The sequence below is a fragment of the Charadrius vociferus genome, unplaced genomic scaffold, assembly GCF_000708025.1.
Source record: "Charadrius vociferus isolate BGI_N301 unplaced genomic scaffold, ASM70802v2 scaffold109, whole genome shotgun sequence".
Lineage (NCBI taxonomy): Eukaryota > Metazoa > Chordata > Aves > Charadriiformes > Charadriidae > Charadrius > Charadrius vociferus.
This window is the reverse complement of record NW_009650060.1, coordinates 2,278,002-2,305,893: the sequence shown is the minus strand read 5'-3', so window position 1 is coordinate 2,305,893 and position 27,892 is coordinate 2,278,002. Positions and strand designations below refer to the sequence as shown.

At 40.4% G+C, this 27,892-nt stretch overlaps 1 protein-coding gene across 1 annotated transcript in view; it reads right to left on the bottom strand.

Moving 5' to 3' along the window:
- The window catches only part of LRP1B (low density lipoprotein receptor-related protein 1B), a 615,617-nt gene that overhangs the window by 383,152 nt on the left and 204,573 nt on the right, over positions 1-27,892 (bottom strand). The window lies entirely within an intron of this gene.

Sequence of the window (27,892 nt, the reverse complement as noted above, 5' to 3'; positions counted from 1 at the left end):
ACTATCTGTTTATCTAATATTTCTATCTGAACAAAATCGACATATACATTTCAGTTTCTAAGCAAACATGGATCAACCGTCCTTTACAACCTATAATTTTCTTTCTCAAATATTTGCCTGGTGTTATGCAGCCAGGAGCTTTTACCAGATGATAACTATTTGACTCACGAACGGGATTTGGCTTGTTTGCCCCCTTTCCATAATGGATGCAGCCAGCCAGCAGCTTAAAGCATAACAGTGGGATCCACACACAGCCAGCAAAGGCTGCTGGAGAACAGCAACAATACATTGGCAAGTGAGATCCATTAAGGGAAAATTAATAAAAACAGTCTATTTGCTCATATTCATTACAAAACCTGTTGCATTTCATTGCTTTTAAATCATCGCAGTACCACGTGGGTGGCTTTTAACAACAAAACAGTTGCATTTTCCTTACAGAAAGCATAACTGAAGCACTGCAGATAGACCATTTCTGCCAAAAAATATTTCTTGCCACACATCTCAACCCTCATTCTTTCCCCGCTTTTTTCTTTTTCACACTGTCTCTCACAACTTTGTTGGCGTCCTCATCCCATCTGCTACGCTTTTAGAAAGAGCTTCTCTGAGCAGGTATTCTACTAATACCTCCTTCTCTTATGCACGTCCTTACATTCATTTTGTTGTGAATATTGCTCAATTGATCAATTAATTTCAAATTTTTTCTCTCAAAATACATGTTTCATGGTCCATTGGAATAATGGTTTGAGAGAGTTAAAACCAGACTAGTGAGAAAACACAAAATTTCACCTCTTATTTTATCAGGCTATGCAAAGAAGCAACCTATCGCTTGCCTCAAGTTTTACACTAAAACTACTTTTCCAGTTTTCCTGGACCAGCTGGGAACCCTTCAAACACAGCAGACTTCCCCACAAATCCGTTTAAGAAGCACTGTTGAGCGTCATACATTTCTGACTTCAAACTAACATTTCTCCCTGTGGAATGATTACTAAAAATGATCAATAGTACAGCATTGGTCACACATTAAGGAAATGTATAAAATCAAAAGGCTTCTAGGGTAGAATACAACCGCAGCTGGTATGTGAAGAAGCCGCTACATCTGCGATTCCCTGTCCAATATTGCTTGCAAAGCAACACGGGGAGTGGAGTGGGGTGGAGACTCCAAGGCCAAACCCTGTGATAATCCAGCAGATGTGGGAACGAGATGGCACCATGGAAGAAAAACAGTGCGGAGGATGGAGCGGAGTGGAGACACCGCGGCTAAAACCCTGTGATAAACCGGGGACTTGGGGACCAAATGGAACCCTCAAAGGTCTTATGGAACTGATAAACTGCCTACCTGTTACCCTGAGCCAATGATCTGTCATTTTTTTTGATGAAATGCTGTCTTTTAGTGAACTTTGCTCATTATAATGTCATTATAATACCAAAACACACCTCCATCCCAAAAGCTACCCGCCTCCAAGGTGTGACCACTCCTTCTTGAGTCTGCACCCTGAATTTTTCATAAACTATACCTTTAAATGCGAGGCAAGAAAATTTTATACCAATCATAATGGAAGTATTTATGACTAGAGTCACTCAAACTCCACCTTGAGGATAAAAAAAAGGTATAAAAATAGCCCAAGAAAGGGGGGATGTTGGGGAAGATACCATCGTGGACTTCTGGGACCAGTCGAGGGGCTGAGCCTCGCTCCCCCTCCAATAAGGACGCTTGTGGGTAAGATTTGAACACTTAGCTATACCAAGTGCTTCCCCGGGAAACTTAGAAATCTCCATATAGAGTGGTTTTATAACTTAGCGCTTTTGTAACCGAGCTATATTGCTGGCATCTTTAGTATTCGCACGTGCTTTGCAGACAGTCACTATCACCGGCAATGCAAAAGAACTTGTGTATCTGTTGTTTAAATAAACTGCACTGTGTAGGCAGTGAGTCGTTTGGGTTTTCTCATTGAACGTGGCCAGAGAGTGGCCGTGTGAGTTCATGAGCACGACTGGGCTGAAGGTGCAGTCTGCTATGAGTGTATCCAGAACCGTAACAGTTTAATACATGTCAAACGTGCCTGGACTGATAGTGGTGAATTGGGCATCACTCAGAATTGAAACCTAGCTGCACCTTGCCTCCCGCCTCCGTGAGGGGGTTTATTTTCTGCCAAAACTACTTTGCCCCTTAACGCAACACCCCCTCAATTAAATTATCCATCAGATTATTACAACAGCCATTTGTCTCCATTCGCAGCCCCAGTGAAGAGCTTTCTTACTGCCTGGGTGAGAGACCCCTTCGTGCCCCAGAACATTTTTGCTCTGTCACTGATCTGCTAAACCTGCCAAGGGAATCCACAAGCGGAAAAGCACCAAATACAACAACAATGCCAAGGGTAAGCAAATATATCTTCTATTTTACTAGTTCTCTTGTTTTCTTCATTTTAAGTAACTGATGCTGAAAACCTTTGGAACAAAATGGAGTTTGCTTGCCTCTGGAAATGTTTGAAGTATTGAAGGACATGCTACAGAAGACAGCGTATACATTTATGGTTTGGTCAGATTTGTAACAGGCTTCTTGGGAAGGAGGTGAGGAGGCAAAGAAAAATCATGAAGCAGTGAACACTGATATTTTTAATGCTGCAGATAGGAAATTTAAAGAGATAAAAGCCAGGGACCCTCATTTCTTGTCTCTCCTACCTCGCTTTTGGATCGGACTAAAATTCTGCACCCAGTTTGGTCTCCCTTTCTCCACGTGAATTGGTTTACAAAGTACTGAGGCAGTGAAGAATGAGCATCACTGAGCTCTCCACTTTTATCACAGCTACAGAAACCTCTGAATTTGTCAAAGCGTGGTATTTCTGCTGGAAGATTTAAAGGAAGAAGCTGCACTGAGGGAAAGCAAAAGGATGGAGCTATATAGCTTGCAAGGAGACCCACAATTCAAGTCGTGGAGCTGCAGAGCAAGGCATGAGATTTGCAGAAATACAGGGTAGCAGAAGTAGTTGCGAGTGCCTTTAGGATGATGTATTTTCTCCAAGTCCAGGGAGTACTGACAATTCATCCAGCTCTGATTTAGGTCATTTTGTTCAGTGTTTTCTTTCTTCCACATGAGACATGAAGGGCAGCATTTTTTCTTCCCTACATCCCCACGAACGAGTGTCTCTAAAGTTGTGCTCCAGCTGTACCACAAAAGCCCCCCCTGCTTTCTCAAAGACACCCATGTCAATCTTCGGCTTCCTGACTTTCATATTCCTCTAACTCCCAGGTATCTAGTCCCATAGGAGAGCAGTCAATCAGGCAAAGATGCTGCCGATCTCCTCTCCCCTAAAGTGATATACCTTTGACAATGACTCAGAGGATCTGTAAGCTTCTTGGACAAACTGCTCCCACAGGACTTCATAGTAATAAAATCCTGGCCTCATTTATTCCTTCTGTGTTCAAGGAAATACACTGCTTATCGTAGTTCATCCAAGATGAATGATACAAGGAACTCTCATCTCTTGAACGGCTTTTTAATGAAAGGATTAACCAATTGCTCCGACTACCCTTTCTGGCAGTTCCTCCTGAGCTGACATGAGGTTCACGACTGGTTCACACCAGGTTCTCAAGCTTAGACGTTTTGGCTGTTTCCATTAACAAGAAAAGAGTTCAGCTTGCAGTTTCTTAATACTGGAAAGTTTTTTGGCTCTTGGGGGTTGTCGAGCAATAGAGAGGATTTACAAAGATACCTCAGTTAGCTTTGCCTTTCCTGAGAGGATGAAAGAGGACTAAATTCACACCCAGCAAAATGCATGTAGATGCCTTTATTTTTGAGCCACTCGGATGATAATATGGCCTTTTGGCTGTAGCCGGTTCCCAATTATGTTTTCTAAGTACATCTATAATACATAAATCCTGTGCTGCTCGTTTTGCAATGACAATATATGCCGGGGAGTACAGACAACATTACAGTACTCTGTAAATCAACATTTACCAATTACATAATGTTGAAAATCATCAATGATACAGAGCTGAAGGAAGTAAAAGAAATTGGCTGAAATTTAATAGTTCAAAGTGCAAGATAATACGCTTAGGGAATAATAGCAGAGCTTCTGCTGTCAGTTTGGGATTTCACAATTTGAAACAACAAAGGATCCTTGTCAGAGTTCATCAGAGAACGAGTCTGAGCTACCAGTGCAACGTTGCCTGGGAAAAAGGGAAATGCATCCCTGAGAGCACTGGGGTAAGTATTTCCTATGGAGAACATGTTGATATCAAGGTCCAGGATGCTCATGAGTCCTTTTCTCCCAGGGTACAGCTGTCTGTGCCTGTGGGTACCTGGAGAATAAACTCAGATTTGAGCAGGATCAGAGAACGGCCTCAGGGATTAGCAGGGGAACGGAGAGCTGCAATCTGAGGGGAGACTGCAAGTTTTTGTGTTGATTAGTGCCAGGAGACGAAAACGAAGAGGAATTATGACTGCTGTCTATGAATATATCAGAGGATCAACAGTGGGGAAAGAGACAATTTAAGCTAAAGGGCTATTGGCAGAAGTACAAATGGGTATAAATTGGCCATTAATAAATTCTGGCTGAAAATGAGAAGGCTCTTAGCTATTACCGTAATCAGGTTCTGGAACTCCTCTTTGAATGGGAACAGCAGGGACAGAAAATAAATAAATGCTTTTGACATGGATCATGATAGATTCATGAAAGACAGCATATGGAAAGGCCCCTGAAATACCAGAAACTGTGTTCATGACCCAGGAGGTTCCTTCTACTACTATATTATCCAAGCAATGCACTATCTTATGCTAAAACATCATTTTTCATTATGAAACTAAGATTAATCCTTTTTTCCTTGTCTCTGGAACATACCCAAAGGAAAACGTAGGGGAGCTTGTTACTGCACTAGTCTTCTAATTGTACTCCATACATATTCTTATTTCTCTTAAATATTTGTATTCTTTTTGGCAGCTTTGCGCTTCATGAATTTACTTGATATTATCAGTGTGTTATTCGTTTTTTGTGATTCAATATTCATACACTGATGTCTAGACCATTCTTATCACACATATGCTGTAAGCCTTATTTTTCTTTTCCAGTTCATTTTCCGAGTTTTTGAAGTAGAATTCTTTTACAGATTAGACTCTTTAATGTAATCTACCCTAAGTTTTTTGTTTGCTTGTTATTGTTGATGTTATATGAGCAATATAAAGCTCTACGGTTTGCTTCTCTGACAGAAAAGCGTAGCTTGATTGATAGAATTCAATTGCTGGATTGAAATAATGCAGCATGGGTTTATCTTACATTTGTTGGTCATTTTATTAGTTTTGACTATCGTATCATTAAAAAAAAAAAGAGAGACTAAAAAAGTAATCATCTTTGTTACACACCTTGGCCCGTAACTGTCCTGTGGTACAAATACCACTGAAAAAGAGATATGGAAATTGGAGATCAGATTCATAACCTTATACTCCCACTATGTGTGCCCTCAGTCAAAGTTCAGCAGAGAAGCAGGAGTCAAACTTAAAAAAAAAATAAACAGGCAATATATGGCAGATGTGCCCCATTGCAGTCAAATAGGAGGGAGAGAAGGGAACAACATCTTAGGTTAGAAAAAAGATTCCTGTTTGCCCTTAGAAAAGTGCTCAGATGAATTTTTCCATCACCTATTTTGTGTTTCCCATGGCCGGTGCGGGTCCAGCTGCAGCCTCTGCATCCGGGTACCAGCCGGGTCACTGCTGCTTCCCGGCTCACGGTCAGGAGCCTTGGGAAAACACAGGATTAAAGTTGGGTTTTTTTTTCCTAGTCGCTCAAATAAATCCTTTTAGGAAAAAACAGATTAGATGTCTTAAAAACAGAGACATTTACAGTTAGGGTCTGCAAGCCAGCCTCCAGCTGCCTAGCCCCAGAGATCCATTAGGCGGTACGGGATTTCGATATAATGCAGAGACAGGGTAACAATAACCCGGGATGACAACCGAAAAACCCTGCATCCTGAACTGCCTATAGCAAGTTAAAGCAAATTGTAAGTCCTGGGTATAACTGCAATCCTTTTCCTTCATAGAGCTTAGATGTCTAAGCCTGGACTGCTTGTAGGTAACTCCATTTGCTTAAACTCCAGAGTGCAAGATCTTTTCCTAAGGCCTGGGTGCTACAGTAATATATCCAGGACATAAGCAGAGAAATGATGCTTGAGAATGGTATACTTTGTCCTGGGTACCAGGCTGCTCCTGTATTTTCTTCCATAAAATAGTTACTGGACAAAACAAATTAACACATTGCTGTATTTCCACGCTTTGCCATTACTAGAATCATTAGACAAGAGTGTCACACTCTAATGTGCGTTCTCAGAGCTCACAAGACTCCCTTTTTCCTAACAGTACTGATGCAACACGAGAACACCTTATATTGCATAAGACACAGTGACCGGTGCATCCTCTGGGGGAACGGTTGATGGGGTGGGAGGTGTGAACCCCCCTGAGGCTGAAGGCACACCTGGGCAATCCTGGGTCCCACCTCCCAAGCAAGTGCTACAAGGACAAAGCTGTCATGTAAAAGCTGAGCACCAGCTTTTGTCATATAAGTTATCGCTGGTAAGAAAAAGTTGTCTTAACTACATATTAACCATATGAGCTTATCAGAGCTCATGCCATCAGCAGGTGTCTCCACGTTGGGAAACCTTGGTCTGTAACACCGAGTGATGCAGAAAGTTTTACTTGAAGTAGAGAAGGCGTCTGCTCCAGGTAAGCACTGCTGAGCGGGGTGGCACACACACTGCACTTCATAAATTCTACCTGATGTATCTCAACCCTCTGTTGGATCTCTCTACGCATCACTGTCTATGTGTTGGCAATCAGCTGCTGAACAACTTAATATATTATTTTAAACAGACAATAAAATGTATTTGTCTATTTTGTGATTACAAGAAAATTACACATCCTGTTTAACGCACCTGTCAGTCTGCTCAAAACCAGAACTGTCTTACTATGATTATTGTTCAGTGAAAACGGGCACGTCTTGCTGAGTAAGTTCAGGTTGATTGCGATTAACAAGATATTATAAAAAAAAAAAAAGAAATAAGACAGATATTTTTTTTCCTTTTTCATTTCCAACATAATGAAGTCAGAAAGAAGAACGAATGTTGCAGGAAGAACAAAGCTTAAATAAGCAAATCACATCTTCCAAATCCGTACTCCAGTTACCACTCCTTTTCAGATGTGAGTATATCCATCTTCAGAATACTACCTAGCAGTATCTCCCTACCATGTCCATGGATAAATTTATTTTTCAAGGATGTACTATTGAAATGTCTTCCTGCCTAAATCTTGACCTACAAGATTTGGCTGAGCTTCAAAACAATTTGTTTTATGTGGTGTTCTTCAACCATAGCATCACAAAACACTTGAAAAGATGAGATCAGCAGGTAGTAGGCATGTAGTAAAATATTAGCTTCACCAGTGGAAATGGCCCATTATTTTGACCTTTTGCTGTTTTAGTTATACCTTGGCTGCCGTACACAAGCTTAAGCATAAACTAAAGAGAAGTTCACATGGGAAAATTTAAACTGGGTAAGTGATTTCATGACTAAAGAGAAGAGTATCATTTATCTGGTTATTAATCTGGATACAAGATACAGATTTAAAAGAATTGATATCCTTCATATGAGAAGAACACACTTGTTTATTTAAGCTTATATAAAGCCGTTTATAGTTTGAGGTATTTTCACAGTATGGAGTACATGGTGAAGCAGGTTCACTGAGTTACAGAGAATCGTCATTAAATTGTGTCTAATGAGATATGAAGCCTGACAATGTTCATTAATAATCCAGAGGCGAAAGTAGTGACTAATAAAGTTTGTGAATAGTGATAAAGACTGGCAGAATGGATAAACTACAGAAAGGACTGTCACTCAACAAGAGCAGACCACCTGAGCTGCTTAGTAGTCTGGACACTGCCATAGGAAATGCATTTACAGAGTTCGCTCACGATTTCTCAGCCTTATAAGTAAATTGACTTTCAGAGCCTGAGGAACGCTTGGAGAGAAAAAAATGTAACTTGGTGGCACGGGTAGAGCAGGCTCTGGTGTGAAAAAGGTTCAGTAATGTTTTGGGGAGGTAAAGGATGTTCGGAAGCCTGTCAAGGGGACCTCTGGAAATCTAAATACAGTTGAGGAGCCTGCCCCTGATGAGGGAGGTCCCCTCTCCTGGATTGTCCCTTTACTACGACTTGTCCTTAATTAGTCACATTCCAGAGGTATGTACCATATTCCCCTCCCACCAAAAATTCCTTCTGAGATTTCCATCTGAACATAAGAAAACTCTTTTTCACTGTGAGGATGGTTGAACGCAGGAACAGGTTGCCCAGAGAGGTTGTGGAGCCTCCATCCTTGGAAATATTCAACACCTGACTGGACATGGCTCTGGGCAACTTTATCTCGGTGACCCTGCTTTCAGCAGAGAGTTCATCAGCTAGATGGTCTCCAGAGGTCCCTGCCAACCTCAGGGAATCTGTGGACCCTACAGGCTGTCCCTTTCCTGCAAAGACCATCACTTCATCCTGCAGCAGCCTGAAATGTACAACAGGGCACAACTAAATATCATCTGCAGAGGGCAGGTGGCAATGGGAGGAGAATAAATAAGGTCAAGACGGAGAGTTGGGGGACAGCTTTCTCTTCCTCTCCTTTCTCCTTCAGGCAAGACGGCGGTGGGAAGGCAGATCAGGCAGTGACTGCTCCCCATGGAAGCTGCTGTCACCTCTCTCTCTCACATCTCTTCTCACCCCCAACTTCCCTCCAGCAGCGAGAGCTGCCCAGCGCTGGCAGGACACAGGAGGTTGCTCATCCTTGCACAGTAAATCTCCATTTCTTCAGGCAAAGCATACAGCATGTCACCTTCCAGACTTTTCCACTAGTCAGCTATCTACTTAGGCAATAAATAGAGCCAGCTCTTGTATCTTAATAAAACAAAAAGCAAAGTCACCCGCTAGGGAATAGGAAATGCATGGTGTATTCACCAAACGAAGGAAAAAAGGCACTGAAATTTCCTAATTGACAGGCACGCAAATGTAAACTCCTACGTGATGCTGTTCTATGCTCTTGTACAAGTGCTGTTGTAAGACTCCGTACAGTTAACCTCTGGATGTGAAAAATAGCAAGCAGCTGTGGAGCAGAAATAACACTGACAGGACTGATACCGCACACCCGTACAGCCCTCGCATTGGTTATTTTTTAAAACTGAAAGCAATTGGAAGGTCTGGACCTCGTAGTGGGCTGTACCAGTGTTCCTCGCACTTCGGTGTGAGGTCAACCAAATTAAATTACAGACACTTCTGTCTGAAAAAGAAAAGTTATAAATTTTGGAAGAGGTAATACGTGGCCTTCTCTCCGATGAAACAACATCTTCCACTTTAGCTTCTTAAATATCACTTACTTTGACCATCAAGTATTTCAATGACCTTGTTCACTCTCATATTTATATGCTCGGCCTTATTGCCCATTCTGCTGCTGATGTTTTTTAATGTGCTCAAACACACCCCTGTTGAATCTTTGCAGCATTCTTTTTTTTAATAATGCTTTATACTTTTGGCTTTTTTGTTTGTAATAAAATACACGTATGTGCGAACATACCTACATGTCAGTAAATTCAAACATTTACTGAACGCATTTCAAGAAGTCATCTCAGAAGTAATAATTTAAAGCAGTTTTTTTAATACAACAACGTCCATCTATAAACTACTGACTAAGTGTCAGAGTGCTCCGGAAACATTAATTAATAATTGAAGCCCCACAGTGTTCTGTTGCAATAGTTACCCACTCCGCAATTCGTGTAAGTTCACCAGTGATGCACACTCCCATATACCATTCCACTTAGCTCATCTAGCCGCTGGGTAAGAAGGACTTCTAAGTGGAAGAGGTATGAGTGTTCCTGTAGTTTTATCCAGGTTTTCCAGTGCTGTTTAATGGGAAGCCAGCACACAGTATGTCGCCATCCCTGTTCAACGTCTCTCTTAAAACAGTCTCCTGTAAATGACTGAAACATCCAACTTCCTCACACACATCTCCTCATTCAAAGACAATTACATCTATAATGTCCATCTACATTAAGCAATACAAAGTTCGTGTGAATTTGTTGTACAGCATCATGTAACATATGAATTAAGAAAAATCTCCTTTGCTGAAATGTACTTCAGTACCAAATTCAAAACAGTTTTTATAGTCCAGAAGGCAATTCTGATAAGAGTTTCCTATAAACTTGAATGGAATATTTATGTTTTGAAATATTATTTATTAAGAAGCCACGGGATGGAATGAAAATCTTTTTATTAAGGCTGTACACTAAAAATTTCTAACATCTTGTCAATGAAGACTCATGACTGACACTCTTGTTGTCAAATTAATGTCTATTGCCATTTTACACTAATCAGAGTTTTATCATAAAATAGACCAGAATATGACTTTGAAGGTTTTTAACTGGTGTTCTAATTATAACAGAATTACAGGATGCCCTCCACACCAGTAACCTTTCTCACTGTTTCATGAACCCAAAGCAGCAGCTACACCGCATCACCTCCACATGTCTGAGACAGAGGTGACCTCTGCAGTAGCCCTGCACAACGTGGTGTAAAGAGCAGCACTTGAGCTGCTCCAAGACTGAGGTGAATCCAGTGACCAAGGAAAGACACTAGAAAGCAGGAATCCCTCTCCCATGCTTAAATAACAGCAACTGATGCTACGTGCTACAGCCAGAGGCCCAGATCGTCACAAGAGCTCTCAGTTAACCAACCTCAGCCAATTTGCTTGTACGAAAGGGTTCCACGGAAATTCTAAACACTGCCATTTTCTGTCCTGCTATCTATATCTAATGAAATCAATAGGAAGTATTTATTTCAGTCCTCATGGCTGCTGCGCTTGGACATTACACCATCTCTACAGGCATTACATTTCAACTGCCCAGAAAGTTCAAACTAAGTTGTATTTTTGATGTTTTCTATAACTTTGGAGCCACATATGAGCTCACTATAAGTCACATGAATCTTAGAATCATAGAATTCTATAAGTCACTATAAGTCACACGAATCTTCTTACATTTCGATTGGCTCACCTTCACCCACATTGTAGAAAAAACATCATTAATGGTCATGAATGCCTACCGATTCCCCCCAAAATCAGGCAAAATTAATTGCCTGATACTTCTCCACATCACTTTAGTCTTTCAGCCATCACTGATCACTTGTTGACCACCTGTGGCGGGATGCAGGCAGACAGTGGTAGACTAGTTCATATATTACTTTACAGGGACACAATTTACACATATCTATCTATATGGATAACTACGCTGTGTCTTGAAGACTGTGTTATACATTTACGCTGTGGGGCAGTTAGTTTGCTTGTCCTGCTGGGTACTCAGCTTAAGAAAAAAGATTAAATATCCATTAAGCAATATGTTTTAAGAATTACTTTTCCAATTATCTAACTACAGTGTACTGGCTTCGAAGTGACCAAGTTTCATTAGCAAATAAACTTTGTAGAAATGAGATGTCGTGCAAGTCAGTAGCATAGATTAGAAAAAAACAAACAAAGAAACAAAAAAAAAATACCTCAGCATAGTTGGGTTTCAAAGATAGTTCAGAAATGCAAAAAATATCACTGTTCAGGATTGATAACATCCCAGGTTACTCTGCATACACGCACCTTTGAGCAGTGGAGCCCAAGAGCTCTGGGATCGGGTAACACAAACATATGTCCAGTTCATGATTTACCACGCACTAAATCCGTCTGGATAAGAGAAGGTATTCTGTGCCTGGCTCCTACCTCTCTGTTCTGTCTTCACAGCAAATTGCTGCTTAGTCTTTCATCATATTATCAATCAGAATCAAAATATTTGCAAATACCAAGACTCTATGGGAGATAAAATCAGTGAGACTGCTACGGAGACTGCACTGCTGTGAAATGGTGGCATTTACAAGTGCTCCCTCTCACTGAGAGTCCCAGATTTGGGAGAAGGTGCATACAAGGAGTAGAAGGCTATTAGTTGGCACTTTAATTCACTACTGCAAGAAAACGGGATGGCGGTGTTGCCAGACTGACTCTTACACGAGCAAAGCAGCCCCAAAGGGCATTTCCCGCAAGCTTTAATAATGATGGGGAGCACTGTGCATGGTCACAAGTGCTCTGTGCAGCGTAGGAGCTGTCATGCATAGGAGTCCCTGGGCCATCTGACAATGGAAAGCAAGGAATTTGTGTATTTTCATATATTGATATACGTCAAGTCTCCAGTCCAATGGCCCAGTAAGTTCCGTTGATAACCTCCTCCGTGCCTCAAGCAGACCCAGCCTGGCAGTTGCAATGCTGTGTTCCCCTTATGTGGCACACCAAGATGTTCTCTTCTGGAATGACAGTTTGCAGAGAGAAATGACAAGTTTAGCCTCCGTCTTTGTTCTGTTGCCTCAACTAGTGCTGGAGATATAATGGTGTAATAGAGCTGGGAAGGGTGTGGGAGTTTTAAAACATTCCAGAGAGGCCAAAAGATTATTACTTTTCTTGTCCTGATACTGGAAGAGAAAAGCTAGCATCTTTATTTACTTTGCTCAGTTCTCAGTTATGTGGAAAAACATAATTAAATCATTTTGAAATCATAAAAGACACCTATAATAGCTTTTTCCAACGTCCAATTTCATGCCTCTTCATGGAAGTAGTACCTCAGAAATTGCTTCTCTTCATGAATACAACTTCACTTGACAGATAAAATCCTCAAAAAATTGCCAAGCAGAAACCTCAGGCTCACGAGGCAGTGCCTTCCTGGAAACTCAGCCAAGGACTTGGAATCAATTACATAAAGGGATTGAATAACAACGAATCCCTGAGAATCAAACCTGCAATTCAGTAACTGGACTTTTTTTTACGCGCTAAACCCAGCGAAGGATAAGAGAAAGGACTTAAAGATAGAAGAGAATTAAAAACTGGTAGCAATGAAAAAGTATACTGGAAAAATAAAATTCTTATTCAATTTGAGTTTGGTATGTTTTTTTTTTTTTTCTGGGAAACAGACATACATACTTCTGGACTGTGGCAGCGGCTAGAACAAGTGATACATTTTTTTCACAAGCAGCATTTACAGCGTGTGCCAGCTAAAGAGGCTGAACGTTTAAATTTTTCTCTGCAGCGAGCAGGGTTGGATCACAAGTTGGCTTCTGGAGTGTGTTTGCCCCATTGGAGGTGCACAATTCATGACAAATTCCACTTAAGAGTTGTATATTGCTGCCAGTGTCTGGAAAGACAATTGCCAATTCTCAAAATACTGTTGCAAGTGGTTTTCTTAGCAGCTCAGTTATCAGAGTGTTACAAATCTGAGTCTTGTCTCATACGTGTAAGTTAGTGTGCCTAAATTCCATGTCCAGAGAAGTCAGGAAATACGAACCTTCGAATCCCAAAGCCTAGAAAATCACTGTGACTCAAACCTACTCTCCTGATGTCTGGGAGGAGACGTACAATTGGTGCTTTGTTGTCATCTCACCTTGATCCTGCCGGGATTATTTAGTGGCAACTTTTCTAGAATAACAAAATACGCTTAGAGCACCAGCTGAAAACATGAAATGGGCAATAAAACTGTATAAAGTATGGTAACATTTGCTGCCATTTTACCATGACTCATCTTTCCTCATTGCTTTTCTTATATTTCACCCAACTAACGAGACGTTAGCCTTTGGCAATGTGTAATTGGTTCGGTGTCGCTGAGTTTGAAAGCAAGAGAAGCACAAGAATTGCTTTTCATTCATTCCTCCATTTAGTTGCAAGGCAGTGATCTACCCCGTGCAGCACCTCCTCTGCTCAAAACTCTGCATTGTTAGTGCCTGTACATGCTATTGGCACAGGCAGAAAAAAACATATAGGAAAGCTTAATTTTTACTGAATATTTTCCAGAGGACAATGACATTTGTTATTGTTCTTTGTGAGTTCCCCAGCTGTTGTTTCAGGACTTTTTTTCAAGGCACTTCCCGCCTCTAGAGCCCAAAATAAAACCCGTCCCTTACCCCGTCCTATAAATCAAATAACTGGTAAGCAGCATACTCGGGTGATGAATCTTTTCATCCACGTGCAGCTTTTATGCTTAGGTAACAGTTATATTTTTGTGTGGCTGTATGTACCCTTGCAGGTATAGAAAAATAAAATTGCAGTTTTTCACAGGAAATGTCGTTGTCACATTTTATTAGTGAGGAAAGTGTAAATAACTGTCATCCTTGTATCCTGCCCCTTTAGCTTCATTCTCCAGGGCACGAGCAAAAAAAGGCTGATAAATAAGTTAATAAAACATGATGTAAAAATTCTCAATGCCAATTTCAGCATGTCAGAGCCTGAGATTATTAGAGGCACAGCTGCAAAGGATGAGACCGAAAATGAGCGACTCAGGTGATGTGCTTTAGAGGTTAAATAGCACTACAAAGATCAGCCCTATTTCTAGCTACTGAGAATAAATAAGGAATTGCTGTGGTATTTGCACAAGGGCTTTGTGTATTATTTCAACATTTGGCTACTACATTCTGGCACATTAGAAGTTAACCTGGCTCCTCCCTGGCTTCTGGAGGGGAAAGAAAAAAAGCAAAAGGGAAGAAAAAAAGCCTCCGTTTCTTTTTTTCTCCAGTTTGCTTTTCTAAAGCTTCCAATTTTTTCAGAGAACAGTCCAACTGTGCCAAGTGCTTGGCTCAAGACAATGAATATTGCGGTAGGTTTGGTGGGGATCGCTACTTCTCTCAAACTCTATTTTGATATATTCTCTCCACAAAGTATAACAAAAGTCTAGTAGCTCTCAGTGAAGCTTTTCACAAGTTCAAGTAGAAACACAGGAGATGGATGTAACTCTAGTTGCTCTTGGGTCATTCCAAGTTTGGCAGAGAACCTGACTATTTTCTCATTAAAGAACTATTAGGCTCTGGGGAGAACTTGTTGCAGCTTTCCAGTATCTGAAGGGTGCCGACAAGAAGACTGGAGAGAGACTTTTTACAAGAGCATGTAGCGATAGGATGAGGGGGAATGGCTTCAAACTGGAAGAGAGCAGGTTTAGATTAAACATCAAGAAGAAATTTTTCACTTTAAGGGTGGTGAGCCCCTGGGGCAGGTTGCCCAGAGAAGCTGTGGCTGCCCCATCCCCGGAGGTGTTCAAGGCCAGGTTGGACGGGGCTTGGAGCAACCTGGGCTGGTGGGAGGTGTCCCTGCCCAGGGCAGGGGGGTTGGAACGAGATGATCTTGAAGGTCCCTTCCAACCCAAACCATTCTGTGATTCTATAACTATGTAGGACTCAGTAAGCAGAATCACCTACATCCAAATTAGGAAATTAATAAATAAATGCATCACCTTAGTTTATATGTGCAGCGCTTTTTTTTTTTTTTTTTTTTTTATCTCAGCATCACAAGAATGGATTTTTTCAAGATCAGAATACTCAGAATTATTCAGTATAACACTATAACCTTAACATTATCGCAATACTGTTATCTCTATATTGTATACAAGTAGAAGTTACACTTATAGTTAATAGCTCTAAATATTTATAACAAATTGTTAATGTGAAAATATTGCTAAATACTGTTAATTATGTATACATTCTAATTATATTCTGTAATGAAATACAGAATAAATACTGTATAATATATAGTTAACAGTATTTTTGGAAGACCTAAGTTACAGGGTTCTCCCATCTAATATTATCATCAGAAGTTATACATCAGAAGAAAAAGTTTATCATTTTGGAAAATGAAAAATAGATTCATTTACTTCTTTCTAAATGCTTCTTGCAGGAGACAGTTTCAAGCATGCTGAAAATTTTAGACATTCATAAGGAATGAAGACATTCATAAGGAGTAATATGGTTAATTCATAGCAATATGACATATGAAGTAATCAAATATGGTTTTGAAACCGGACAAATGTCTCATTATTAATTTATTTTCTGTAGTCTTCCCCAGATCAAAGATCAAGAAGCAAACCTTGCTCCTGAACCACGTTTGTTTGTTGGTAGCTTTCTAGTTATACAGTGAAAGAAATCTATAGCAGCTTTTATCACCGTCAAGAGTAACAAAAATCTTTGAGTGGAAGAGCTCTGTGAGGGCAGGAAGCCTCTTACAACTGTGGGACATCTTTAGTTGGGATTAGATGTCCTTTTTGCTTGATGTAGTAGCAGAACTTCTTAGAGGATGCTCAGACTTCAAAGAGACTTTTCCTCCACAGAGATTTCCTCCCATAATTTCTAGAAAATTCGATCATGCCAGGAGTTTGAACAGCAATTACAAGAAATTCACAGTTATAGAATCACTTTTTTTTCCCTTTAAAAGTAATATTAAAATAAAAAGAGGATACAAGCATCTTGCCTACAGTATATTATTATTACTGGACTTCTGCCTGAAAAATTATACAGTTTACATATCTGTGACAGCTACATCCTTATGCACCGACGTGAAGAGACATGCACAAATGTATTTATAAAACACCAGTGAAACAAACCTGGTGGCTCTTAATAGCTCTTAATTACCTTCTTGCTACTCCCTGTTACCAAGCCTAATGGAAAAGTGGTATGCTCAAAGTTAAAGATGAGATTGGAGGAGCTGAGAAAAAAAAAAAAATCCTTTATTTATTTAGTGACTTTTAATAAAAGCCATTAAGTACATGAATTTCAGTACAATCGGTACAGTAGAAAATCTGAATAGATGATTACTGTGAAAATAAAAAGGCAATTAAAGAGGGAATGATTTAAAATAGTTGCAGTATAATTTAATTTTTCATGAAGAAAACAGAAATTGAAAATTAAATTGGGAAAGCATTTGCAGCAGCAGCTAAATTTAAGTGTGTACAGTTCACCTTCACTTTTTCTAAGCACCAGGATGTAATAACTCTATTTAAATTTAGAAAAAAAAAATCTTCCTTTATTTTGCAAAGCCTATCAGCATAAACCAATTTTTTTTTCTTTTTTTTTCTTTCTGTTCCAAAGTGCTGGGCTACCTTGACACTATATAGAAAGTATGAGAGTTGATCGGTCCCTCGTTGCTGCCAGATGACTGAAGGGGATGGTCTATGTCGACAGCAGAGCAGCATTTCTGTGCTTTCCTTCTTTCTTAGCAAGGAAGTCCAAAACACGCACAAATTTATTTGGCTAAAGTGATGCTTATTATCTAGGATATGTAACTCTATAACACTGCTTCTGAATAGAAGATTGACTCTTATACTCTGAAGTTTGAGCTTGAACCTTGCTCTTTGAACTCATGATTCCTGTTGCACCTTTGTATCTCCTGAATTCTTTTGCTCTCAGTTTCTTTCAGCTGAGCGTCAAATTTCCCTTCATTTACCCACGGCAGCTGCTGAAGACACACCTGTAACTGGTTTATTACAGCTTGATTATACTTATGCATTTGCATTAGTCCTCAAGACAGGAAAGACATGGACCTGTTGGAGCGGGTCCAGAGGAGGCCACAAAGATGCTCCAAGGGCTGGAGCACCTCTGCTATGAAGACAGGCTGAGAGAGCTGGGGTTGTTCAGCCTGGGGAAGAGAAGGCTCTGGGGAGACCTTATTGAGGCCTTCCAGTACCTAAAGGGCCTACAGGAGAGCTGGGGAGGGACTCTTTATCAGGGAGTGTAGTGATAGGACAGGAGGAATGGCTTCAAACTGGAAGAAGGTAGATTTAGATTAGACATTAGGAATACATTTTGTACTCTGAGGGTGGTGAGCCCCTGGCCCAGGCTGCCCAGAGAAGCTGTGGCTGCCCCATCCCTGGAGGTGCTCAAGGCCAGGTTGGACGGGGCTTGGAGAAACCTGGTCTGGTGGGAGGTGTCCCTGCCCAGGGCAGGGGGGTTGGAACTGGATGATCTTCATGGTCCCTTCCAACCCAAACCATTCTGTGATTCTATGATTATGTAACGATAATACAATATTACATGACAATTATATTACATAGAACACATATTAGAGATTCTATATAACGTGTTTCGTATTATATTTCTCTATTGATCTTCCAGAACATTACCTGGACTTCTCTTTTTCTGCATGTATTTCAATAGACAAACCTTGTTTTCAGCCCACGATTGGAGATGGAGTCTAAAAAATTTATAAATACAACTTCTAACACAGAGTCAGCTATTACTTGTTTTCAGCAACAATCTGCTAGTTGCCAAACAAGATATAAAGCAAAACTTACAGTCCTGAGGGGTTTGAATTTTTAAGAAAATAATTATTCTTTTCTATCTATATCCTTCATTTGATCTAGTTCTCAAATCAAGTAGTTGAATTTCAGAAACACTGAGCATTTTTTAACTCCAGCTGCTAGAAGGAATTGACTCAAGGGGAGCTATAGCTGTTCACCATATCTCAGGAAAACATTTAATGTGTGCATCTAAATCTGAATTTAAGTGATTAATTTAGCTACTGTCTCTACAAACAAAAAATAAGGCCTGCTGGAACAAGCGTAGTGGCTCCTTATTCAGTGTTCTTTTGCAGCCCCATCAACTTTAAATGGCGGTTGGGTTGAAGAAAGTCTGACATTCCTGTCTAGGGGAGTTGTTTTATTTTTTTCTTTTTCTTCCAAGTTTCTGGGTCCTGTAAATCAGCAAGTCAGCAAGTTACTTGCAGTAAGCAAGTCTTGCCCTCCTTTTGATACCTCCCAAGTTTTTAATTTCGCTGCATGCTCTTCATTTGCTCTCCCTCCAGCCCACTACCAAAAGTTCTCTATTCTCAACATGCTCAATAGTTCTCCAAAAAGCACCTTTTTCTACCTCGCCCCAACTGTTTAACTGTCCTCAGCCCAGCATACAGGACAAAGGACACTCCAAACAGAAGGCGTTTCTTTCCAACTGCCTCTTCTAACAGACACAGTCTCTAGAACTGAAAAAAATAATATGCAATACTTCCACAACTGTGAAAAATAATTCTACTATCACATTTAAAAGAAGAGAGGTTTCAGAAGGCAAAAATGTATTATTTTGCAGTACTTTTCCTGTCTCGTTTCTGTTAGTAAGGTTGCAGGGCAAGTCAGAATCGATTATTGAAAGCTCCTCACTGTTACCTGACTACAACTGTACTACTAATTGAAGCTATTTTTATACACCGTCTCTAAGATGTTCTTTTGTTTCATGCTTTAGTGACTATTGTAAGTGGAGTTCCTTACCTTCAGCTGTACCTGCTGCCAGCCTCCCTCTAGCAGCTATGGACCCCACCTCCCCTCGAGGCAGGTTACCACCACCTGGTTCCATCCTGCCATCATCTGAAGCATTGCAAATGCACAGCGTTTACACAAACTTAATCAGACTTTTTCTGTAGGTAAGTGAGAGCAACATTTCAGAGCGATGAGGAGGCAGTAACTACCGTCTCCTGCAGCAGCTCCTTCACGGTCCTTCCACGCGTCTCTCCCTAACTCTCACCAAACTCAGAAGGAGAAGGCAACTCCAGCAGCCTTCAGTGATTAAACATCAGTTCATAAGCAGCTTTGATGATTTCTTTGGTGTAGCATTACTGTTTGTTGTATGTGTCTTTCATTCAATATGAGAAAATTCGTTCTCTGGATGGCAACAAAAAGGTTTCCTCCTCCAGTTCTGGTGTTAGGTTACTTTTTCAACTTTGTTTTGTCGTTTTGAGTTAGTTATATACAAACCCATAGAAGTTGTATCCTATAACCCAGACAAGCATCATGTTCAGAAATATATGACAGGAACCAACGGGTAATAGACACAAACATTAGGAGCATACAGTAGATCACAAGATGTATCCGCATTAAGAAGACAGCAACAGAGGGTTGTTTGTTGTGTTTTGATATTTTTTTCTTTCCAGAATCAACTTCATTATTGCATAGCAAGACTTTTGTATTTGTAATAATACCTAAAATATCAGGAAAAACCCCTCCATCTCTGTATACCATAAAGCTATATTCTAATGACCTCAGTTACAAAATTATGCCATTTATTTAGTCCCATACTACACTACAGTGTAACTTAAGAACTATGCTACAACATATGGGGTGGTTGTACTGTGTGAAAACAGCAGTTTAAACACAGTTTCATTACATGAACATTTGAATATACATAAATTCATCCATACATATTCATCAGACACAGTTTCACAACTCCTTTCCAAGCCTTCCTCTCTAAAGCAAAGTCAGCCTTACATTTGCCCGATGTAACCCACAACGTACACTGAGAACCTAAGGCAGAACACAATCCAAACCAGTAGACAGCGTGCATCCTAGCAGTCACAACCAGTTTCAAGTTATGTCCTTTAAGTAGCCAATGAACGGACATTATTATAAAGGTGTCTATAAGATAGGTCTATCAGAGGAGCCCTGAGTAAAAGAGACTTCAAACACCATTAAAATTAATGAATTAGGTCAAGTCAGGTAATTCATCACCTGACTGAATTGGAATCCAATCTGAGGCATCCTTTAGAAAAGACACATTCAAATGAGGTAGTGTTCACAGGCAAGTTCACGGTGAAGATAATCATAACTTAAATGAGAAAACGCCTTCATAGTTTCAGCAAAGTCTGACAGGGATTCTGTGCAAAAGCAGCATGGTAAGCAAAAGCAAATTTCCACAAATTAATTTGACCTTGATGAAAGGCACGTATTTTTATCAATCAGACTTAACAAACATTGACTTTAGGCATTACCCAAAGACATACATAAACATCCAGGTTGTTAAAACAGTTGTCAAGTTCATTTTCCTTCTGAAATCACAGTTTGCTGATAAAGATCTAGCTGAACTTAATCTCTTTAAAAAAAAAAAAAAAAAGTATTGCCTCATAAAGCCAGAGTTGGACGGATTAGTCTTCTCGGCCTATCAATTGCTAAAACCAAGACGTGTCGCACAGGCAGACCGAAATCTAGAGCCAGCGTGCTGGCTAGGACAGACATACAGGTGAAACGGGGTATCATTCTAACCGCAATAGGCCCCGTGAGCGTGGCCAGCAGCACCAGTTGGGAGACTGGGGGAGAGCGGGAAGGGCACTGCTTTTGCGTGTGACCACCATTTATCACAAAGGTTTCCTTGCCACTGGAAGGCCAGTAGGGCAGCATAGTTCAGGGACCAGGTTATGGGTCACATATTAGAGGATTTCCTAAGGAGACAGTAATACACAGGAGCTGATTAATTTTCAAAAATACGAAAAAAGATGCTTTAATGGTACTTTCTACTCTCTGTTCTTAGTGGAGTACTGGCCCTTCCCAAAAGTGGAGGATGGCAGCTTGTGTAAAACGTTGCTGTCTTCTTTTAAGCCGCTCCATCAGCAGTTGAACGAAGAGTCAACCATCACTTTGAGGAAACCAAGATTCCCAACGCATTTCCCAGGTGACACGTCCCCGCCAGCACTCCCTGTGAAGGCGTGAGATCCGCACTGCCGAGCGGGACAGGAGCTTGAAGCCAATGCCGGGTGTCCCAGCAGGACAGGCTCCCCGCCTGCCGGCACGGAAAGCCCTTCAACTTCCTTCTTCTCCAAGATCAAAACCTTCTCTGCACCGTCAGGTTCCCTGAAAGAAGGGAAGAACGAGGACCACAGCAGCAGACAGGCTTCAGCCAGGCGTTTTCAAACATTCAGTAAGGTGAGTGCGAGATTAGATTTGAGGAGTGCACAAAGGCTTTATTCTGTACCACAGTATTCAGACATCTATTTTGTGTCATATCCAGCCTTCACCGAAGAAACACCTTGAGGCATTTGATGACTATGTTGACATTTCAATTATGCTGCATTTAAATAGATTTGGTTGTGCTGAGTCTTATTTCTTGCTAAAATACTTCCCATTCTAAATATAGATTCAAAGAGTTATTTACGAAGTCAAATTCTGACAGGGAACATACGAAGGAAGCAGCAAAGCGGAAAGTCACAGTATTTGCCTCCCCTTTTTAAAAATTCTTTCTGTCTCTCCTCCTTTTTTCATCTGCTCCATGGCTGGAGGCTGTGCACACAGCGCACTGCAGTGACAGAAGCTGAGCTCTGTAAGGAATCCTCAAACTGGGTTCGGTGCAAAGAAAAGGCAAAAGAAGGTTTCTTTTCTCTGCAGCCTCCTAGAACTGGCTGTAAAGCGAGCTGGAGATCAGCCTACCCGCTGGCGTAGCCAAAAAAGGTGCAGGCCAACAGAAGGCATCCGTGAACAGCCTAGAAATGAAGGGCTGTCAGTCCTCCGAGTTTATAGGAAGCAACAGTAGCAAAGAACTGGAAGATAAAAATTGCTTCCATAATTTAGCAGCCTCTCTTTAACGACTGACTTCTCTACAAGCCATGAAAATGTCAAAGCCGTTGGTCGCGGAGCTTGCAGAGCGCCGGTAACCAGCCCCTACGCAGCAAGCCCTCAGGAACCTGCGGGTTCCTAAAACATGTAACAGTTTCACACTCTTTGAAGAAAGAAGAAAAACTAAGAGTCGGTTAAGTTTCATAAATGCCTCCTCTTCTGCCTACTCACGGCTAAAGAAAGCAAAAGGTGGCTAATTCCAAACTCTCTAGGTATGAAGGTTTACATTAACATTTTTCTAGCTCAGGCTGTGCATCTCTGTTGCTTTAGCTGTTCTGCAAGTGACAAATGTTATAGAGCCTGAATATTTTCCTACATGCATATTTAAGATTTGTACTAACTGCTGTTTATCCAAAGAAAGTAATGGCTTGGAATACTGTCGAGAAATATACCGTAGTATTGGTGAAGTTTTTACTGAATCTGGTTTTATGAGCAAGAATAAAACAAGTGTGCATAGCTATTCAGCAATATATACTCCTCACTTTTTTAATACACCTAGAAATATTTGAGGGAATGTGAAGGTGATCCCTTGAGAATATATCCAATACCCACTGTTACCCTTAAAATCCCATGCTGAAACATCGTCGCCAAAAATAGCCTCCTAAAGGTGACACTTCTGTGAAAGATGTCACAAGTTGCAGCAAGCGCCGCATGAGTATATAAGCCATATTCACAGTGCTAAAACAATTTGCACATTTATTTCATGTATTCCTTTTCCTATCTGATATTCTTTTTCCTGTTTTACATGAAGTTTTTTTGGTTTGGAGAATATTTTAAGTACATGCAGTTAAGCAAGGGGCTTGCTTGAAAAGTCTCATTATTATGGGAATGAGAAATATATCACGGAAAGAGTGGTTTTGATCCAAAAAAAGGAATCTGGAAATCGAAGAGCAATAGACCAGTGTTGTACAGCAAACTGTTATTCCACAACAAAAAAATTATCAAGGCAAAGAAAGCAAATATTCCAACCAAAAATATCATTTAATAAAAGAAGCAAAAACATAACCTTTTCCCACATAGCTTCACATGAAGCAGGTGATAAACAGATGTTAGCACATCTGTTCATTCATCTCTATGTAATTTTTACAGGTAAACAATATGTAGAACTATTTGCATGTATCCTTATGCTTATAGTTCTTTGGATGACCAGTATAGAAATGATTTCTCACCAGCTGCCTGCCTTCCCCCAAACCCTTCATGCTCCGACTGAAAGACGGGAGCGAGCGAAAGCAGACTAGGACAAATCCTTTTGAGAATTCCCCGGAGGCTGACAGTGCTCAGCCGGGGCTGGTTATTCCAGCACACCAACAGCCGTCTCTAACGCAGCTCGGCCGGGGGCGCAGAGCCTGGCAGCTCATCACAACACCGAAACCTGCCCAGAAAAACGTGGCTGTGACAGGTCCCAGCTTCTGAGACCTTCTTCTGGCGCAGGCACACAGATATCAGCATATCTGAAGCCAGCTCAGAAGCATTTTTTTATAGTCCCATCCCTATCGCAAGGCTTTATTGCAGTATCTCCCCAAACCAGGTTTTTCAGTACAAGGACCATATGTTGCTGCACTGACTTGTACATTTCTTACCACCGCGGAGGCTCCAGACTTGATTCAGATTTTGGGGTATCATATCTGGCTATGGGTAAAAAAGTAAAATCCTATGGAACATTTACATAGAAAATAATACTTATTATTCAGGTGACTTAAAGGTTGTTGTGGGGCCTAGAAGTGATGCTAATTTTAGGTCATATTGACAACTGTAGTGAACGGCTTCTTTTATTTTATATTTTATTTCACTTCCATTTGCTCTACTTGTCTCCGCAGTAGGTGATTCAGCTACAGGATGCAGATGAGCTGCAGGATGTTAGCTATTGGTATAAGAAATATTTCCACGGTTTTACTATAATGCTTCAGATTCATTTCACATACACAACCATTACTATAAAGAATGGGGGAAAAAACAACCCTGAATTGTTAAATTAGTAAGAAAGGAATTGTGTAAAGTAAGTAGTATCAGCATATCCCACAACCTACCCTTTTTGCAGGGAGGGAAATACAATTTTTTATCAGCTTTTAGTACAACCAAGGAAACTTTACATTTTAAAAGAAGCCTAAAGAAAATACTGAAGAAACAGAAACTCTAGCTTTCCTTCAAACATAATTTGCTGTATTAATAAAACACAAGTATGATCCTCTTAGAAGTCCCCCCAACCCAAAGTTCTTTTGTTGGTTTTTTTTTGAGATAATGGGAACATTTATTTAAAATGTCAAACCTAGTGATTTCTTTTGTTCTACATTGATTTAAGTTTAGTGAAGTTTATAATGGTTACCTTTTGCAAAAAAAAAATAATAATTTCACAACCTAAGATTGAAGTAGGATTCATATATATCCTATTGACTCTGATGTTAAGGTTGATTAAAACTAGAAATAATCAAGTTCTTTGTTTTTGGCATGGTTGGTACAAAAATGAAACATATGGATTGTTCTGAGGGGACCCCAGCACCGTAGTGATGAAGGGAGAAACATCCCACTGATTGAGCAAATGAGTGCATCTTTACACTCTGCTGATATGCTACGATATTAAAATCACGTCGGCTCACTCTGAGGTTAGTTCATGTGCTTTATATACCTGGGGATGTGATGTGGGCAGCTACTCTCTGCCTCAAAACATATACAAGAACGGACTACCACTTCCCCTTCGTAAGTTACTGTAGGATAGGTAAAGGACACGTAAGGTTTGGGTTCCCACCCTGTTTATTGAAGAGGCACATATTCCTATAGTTCTTCTGTCTTTGTAGAGCTCTCTTTGTCTCTAAAAAGCATAGCAAATCGCATGATAGCTACACAAGAGTGAACACTGGGATTGTGAAGAATCACATCCCTACTACCATTTGTAACTGCGCTATTCTGACGCACTGGGCTGATACGGGAGGAGCCCTTGGTTGGCCTCTAGGATTCACTCTAATGTATTTAAACAAATTGCTAATCATTATAATAATGCTGGTTCCTTGGAGTAAGGATAAAATGGAAAGTCGATTTCCTTGTGAGAATGAGGCATGGCATCACACAGAGCTGTGCCAAAATTCAGACTTCATCCTTTAAACGCAAAACCAGATCTTTATTTCAATACAAATGAGAACAAAACTGGAATTACACTCTGATGTAAGGACTACTAACAAGACTCCCAATTAAAATGATACCAGCAAAATCCAGCAACGTGTCAACCAGTAAGAAACTCAATTGTTCTGCAGACCCCAGCTGCCTACCAGCCTTAACTGTCACAAAAATACAACTACATCCAAAACTATTTCCAAAAATTCGTATGGAGAACTTTTAAGGGACTAGTGTTATTTTTACTGACTTTTCACAATGTATAATGCTCTCTGAAGTGCCTCTATTAGTTCATTCAGGGTTTTAATAAATTGAGAGACCATCCAGGATCAGAGATTTACTTTCTTTCAAGCAGTACCTCCAAAAACCCTTCCAACGTTCAGAAGTTCAAACCAAATGCTGACTATCACAGTGTGCTCTTCCTGACCTGAATATTTCAAATTCAGAGTTTCCTAATGAAAATCTCCCATCAAACATTTTTATTGACAATGGTCTGCTCTTCAGAACAAAGAGAACTACACCTTGAGAATAAGAAATGTGTATCTGCAACCTTCCATATTTTATTGGCTACAAAAGTTCTCTGACTTCATGCTTTCTCCATACAAAAAAAAAAAAGACAGAGAAAGCTGTGCCATTAAAATCATACGAGAATCAAGACTGCACTAAGAGCCCATTATTGCTGCTAATGAGGCTGATACCGCTGCGTCGAGTTGCTCTTTTGCTACCGCTGCTCCACGATTCAGGCAGTCTGATGAACTCGGATCCGCATTGTCAGACATCAAGAAGGCAGCCCAGGAAGGTCACAAAGTCCATGTAGCATTAGGCACGTTGGTAAAGTCAGAAGAAGAAAGATTGTTTAGAAAATAGCGAGTATGCAAATGCCTTGTCTTTTTCATTAGCAGAATGTATCTCTAGCACAGGAGACTCCGCTGCTATTAAAAACCCCAAAGGCTCCTGTGCTCCACCCAGGTCGCTGCAGCCGCAGTGTATTACGGCTTCCCTCAGCCATCGCAATGGAACGGGAGGATGACTTAAAGGAGCTTTCAGAGCCAAGTGTCAGCGCTCCCCGTGAGCAGCCTGAGATATGGCCCGCGTACGCACCCACATCCACACGATTTGTGCAGCCTCCAACTCAGCATAAAATCATGCACTTTAAAATATGACAATCATAACTTCACGTTTTCAGATGGTACCATTTGTTACAGGATGGTTGTCTGCTGCGTATTTTATCTTCTACATATGAAAAATTTATAGTCGCTCTTGAAAATGTTTCTGAAAAATTCAAGGAACTCACTATCAACTTTCTGTACAAAACAGCTCACATAAAAAATTTCTTCCTAGTGACACCGACACATTAGTGCTCGGTGTTGGAAAGCAGGACGCCCAGAAACACCAAATCACTGACTTAATTCATAAACAGCACGCACAATGTAAATTAACCAAAGGAGGCAGGATCATATGGGAAAGGCTCTACTGAACTCTACGCTCCCGGTTGCATTGAAAGAGTAAGACAGGAGGCACAACAGTCCTGTGTCAGGCACGTCAATGGACTAATAGAATGATAGAATGGACTATTGGACCATATGGGCTATGACAATATGGCTATTTATAAACAAAACATGTTTCAAAACTGAAAAAAAAAAATAAAATCCTGAAATGTATTAAGTCCATATTTAAGATACCGGTGTCTCCCAGACTTTCAGCAATCACTTCACCTTTGGTTTTATTTTCCCCAATTACATGGACACATCCTGTGTACATCGATAAGCAAGTATTTATTAGCTACCTTTACCATTTAATTCCATATTTAACTGATCTAATTTAATTTAAATTCAGATGAAGTTATTTAATTTCATTCTTCATAGATGGAGACAGCAAATATAAAAGGTGGCTATCGATAAAAATCTGTGCAAAAGCAACTGAAAACAGGAAAAAAATGAAGTGTAGAACACAAAAAATCCCAAGTTAAGAGATCTGGTAAGATGACAATTACGGTTAAAAAATAAAAAGCTGATGTATTTCATGATCTCCCATCTCTTACAAGAATGACTATATCCCTAGATAAAATCTCTTTTTTTTTTTCCCCTTTAATGAAATAACATTCAAAAAGCCCTTCGAGAAGAACAACTGGTAGCAGCTGCAATATTCTTCTTTAGATTTTTAAAAAAGAGAGAAGATGACCTGATTGAAAAATGCTGGTCAGCAACAATAGCTTTGTCCCATCCTTTTTTTTTTTTTTTTTTTGCAAAGGAGAGAAGTGCTCCCTGACTGAGAAAAGAGTGGGCAGAAAGCGTGTTCTCCTAATCACTCTCAGGTAACAGGCCCCAGCTGAGCTCCACCAGGCAACAAGCTTTCTATTTTCTTTCAAAGAAAGGGAGGTAGACCTCATTTAGAGAATTTAGAAGTTGGACGGTGGTGGTTTTTTTTTCCCCCTCGTGAATAGAAAAAGCTGTAAAATTGGCTGACTAATGCTGCAGAAGCTCCTCACATCCGTATTGGTTTCATTGTGCAAAAGAAGGAGAATTTGGTACCTCTTCTACAGGAAACAAACACGTGTGGATATCCATGGGC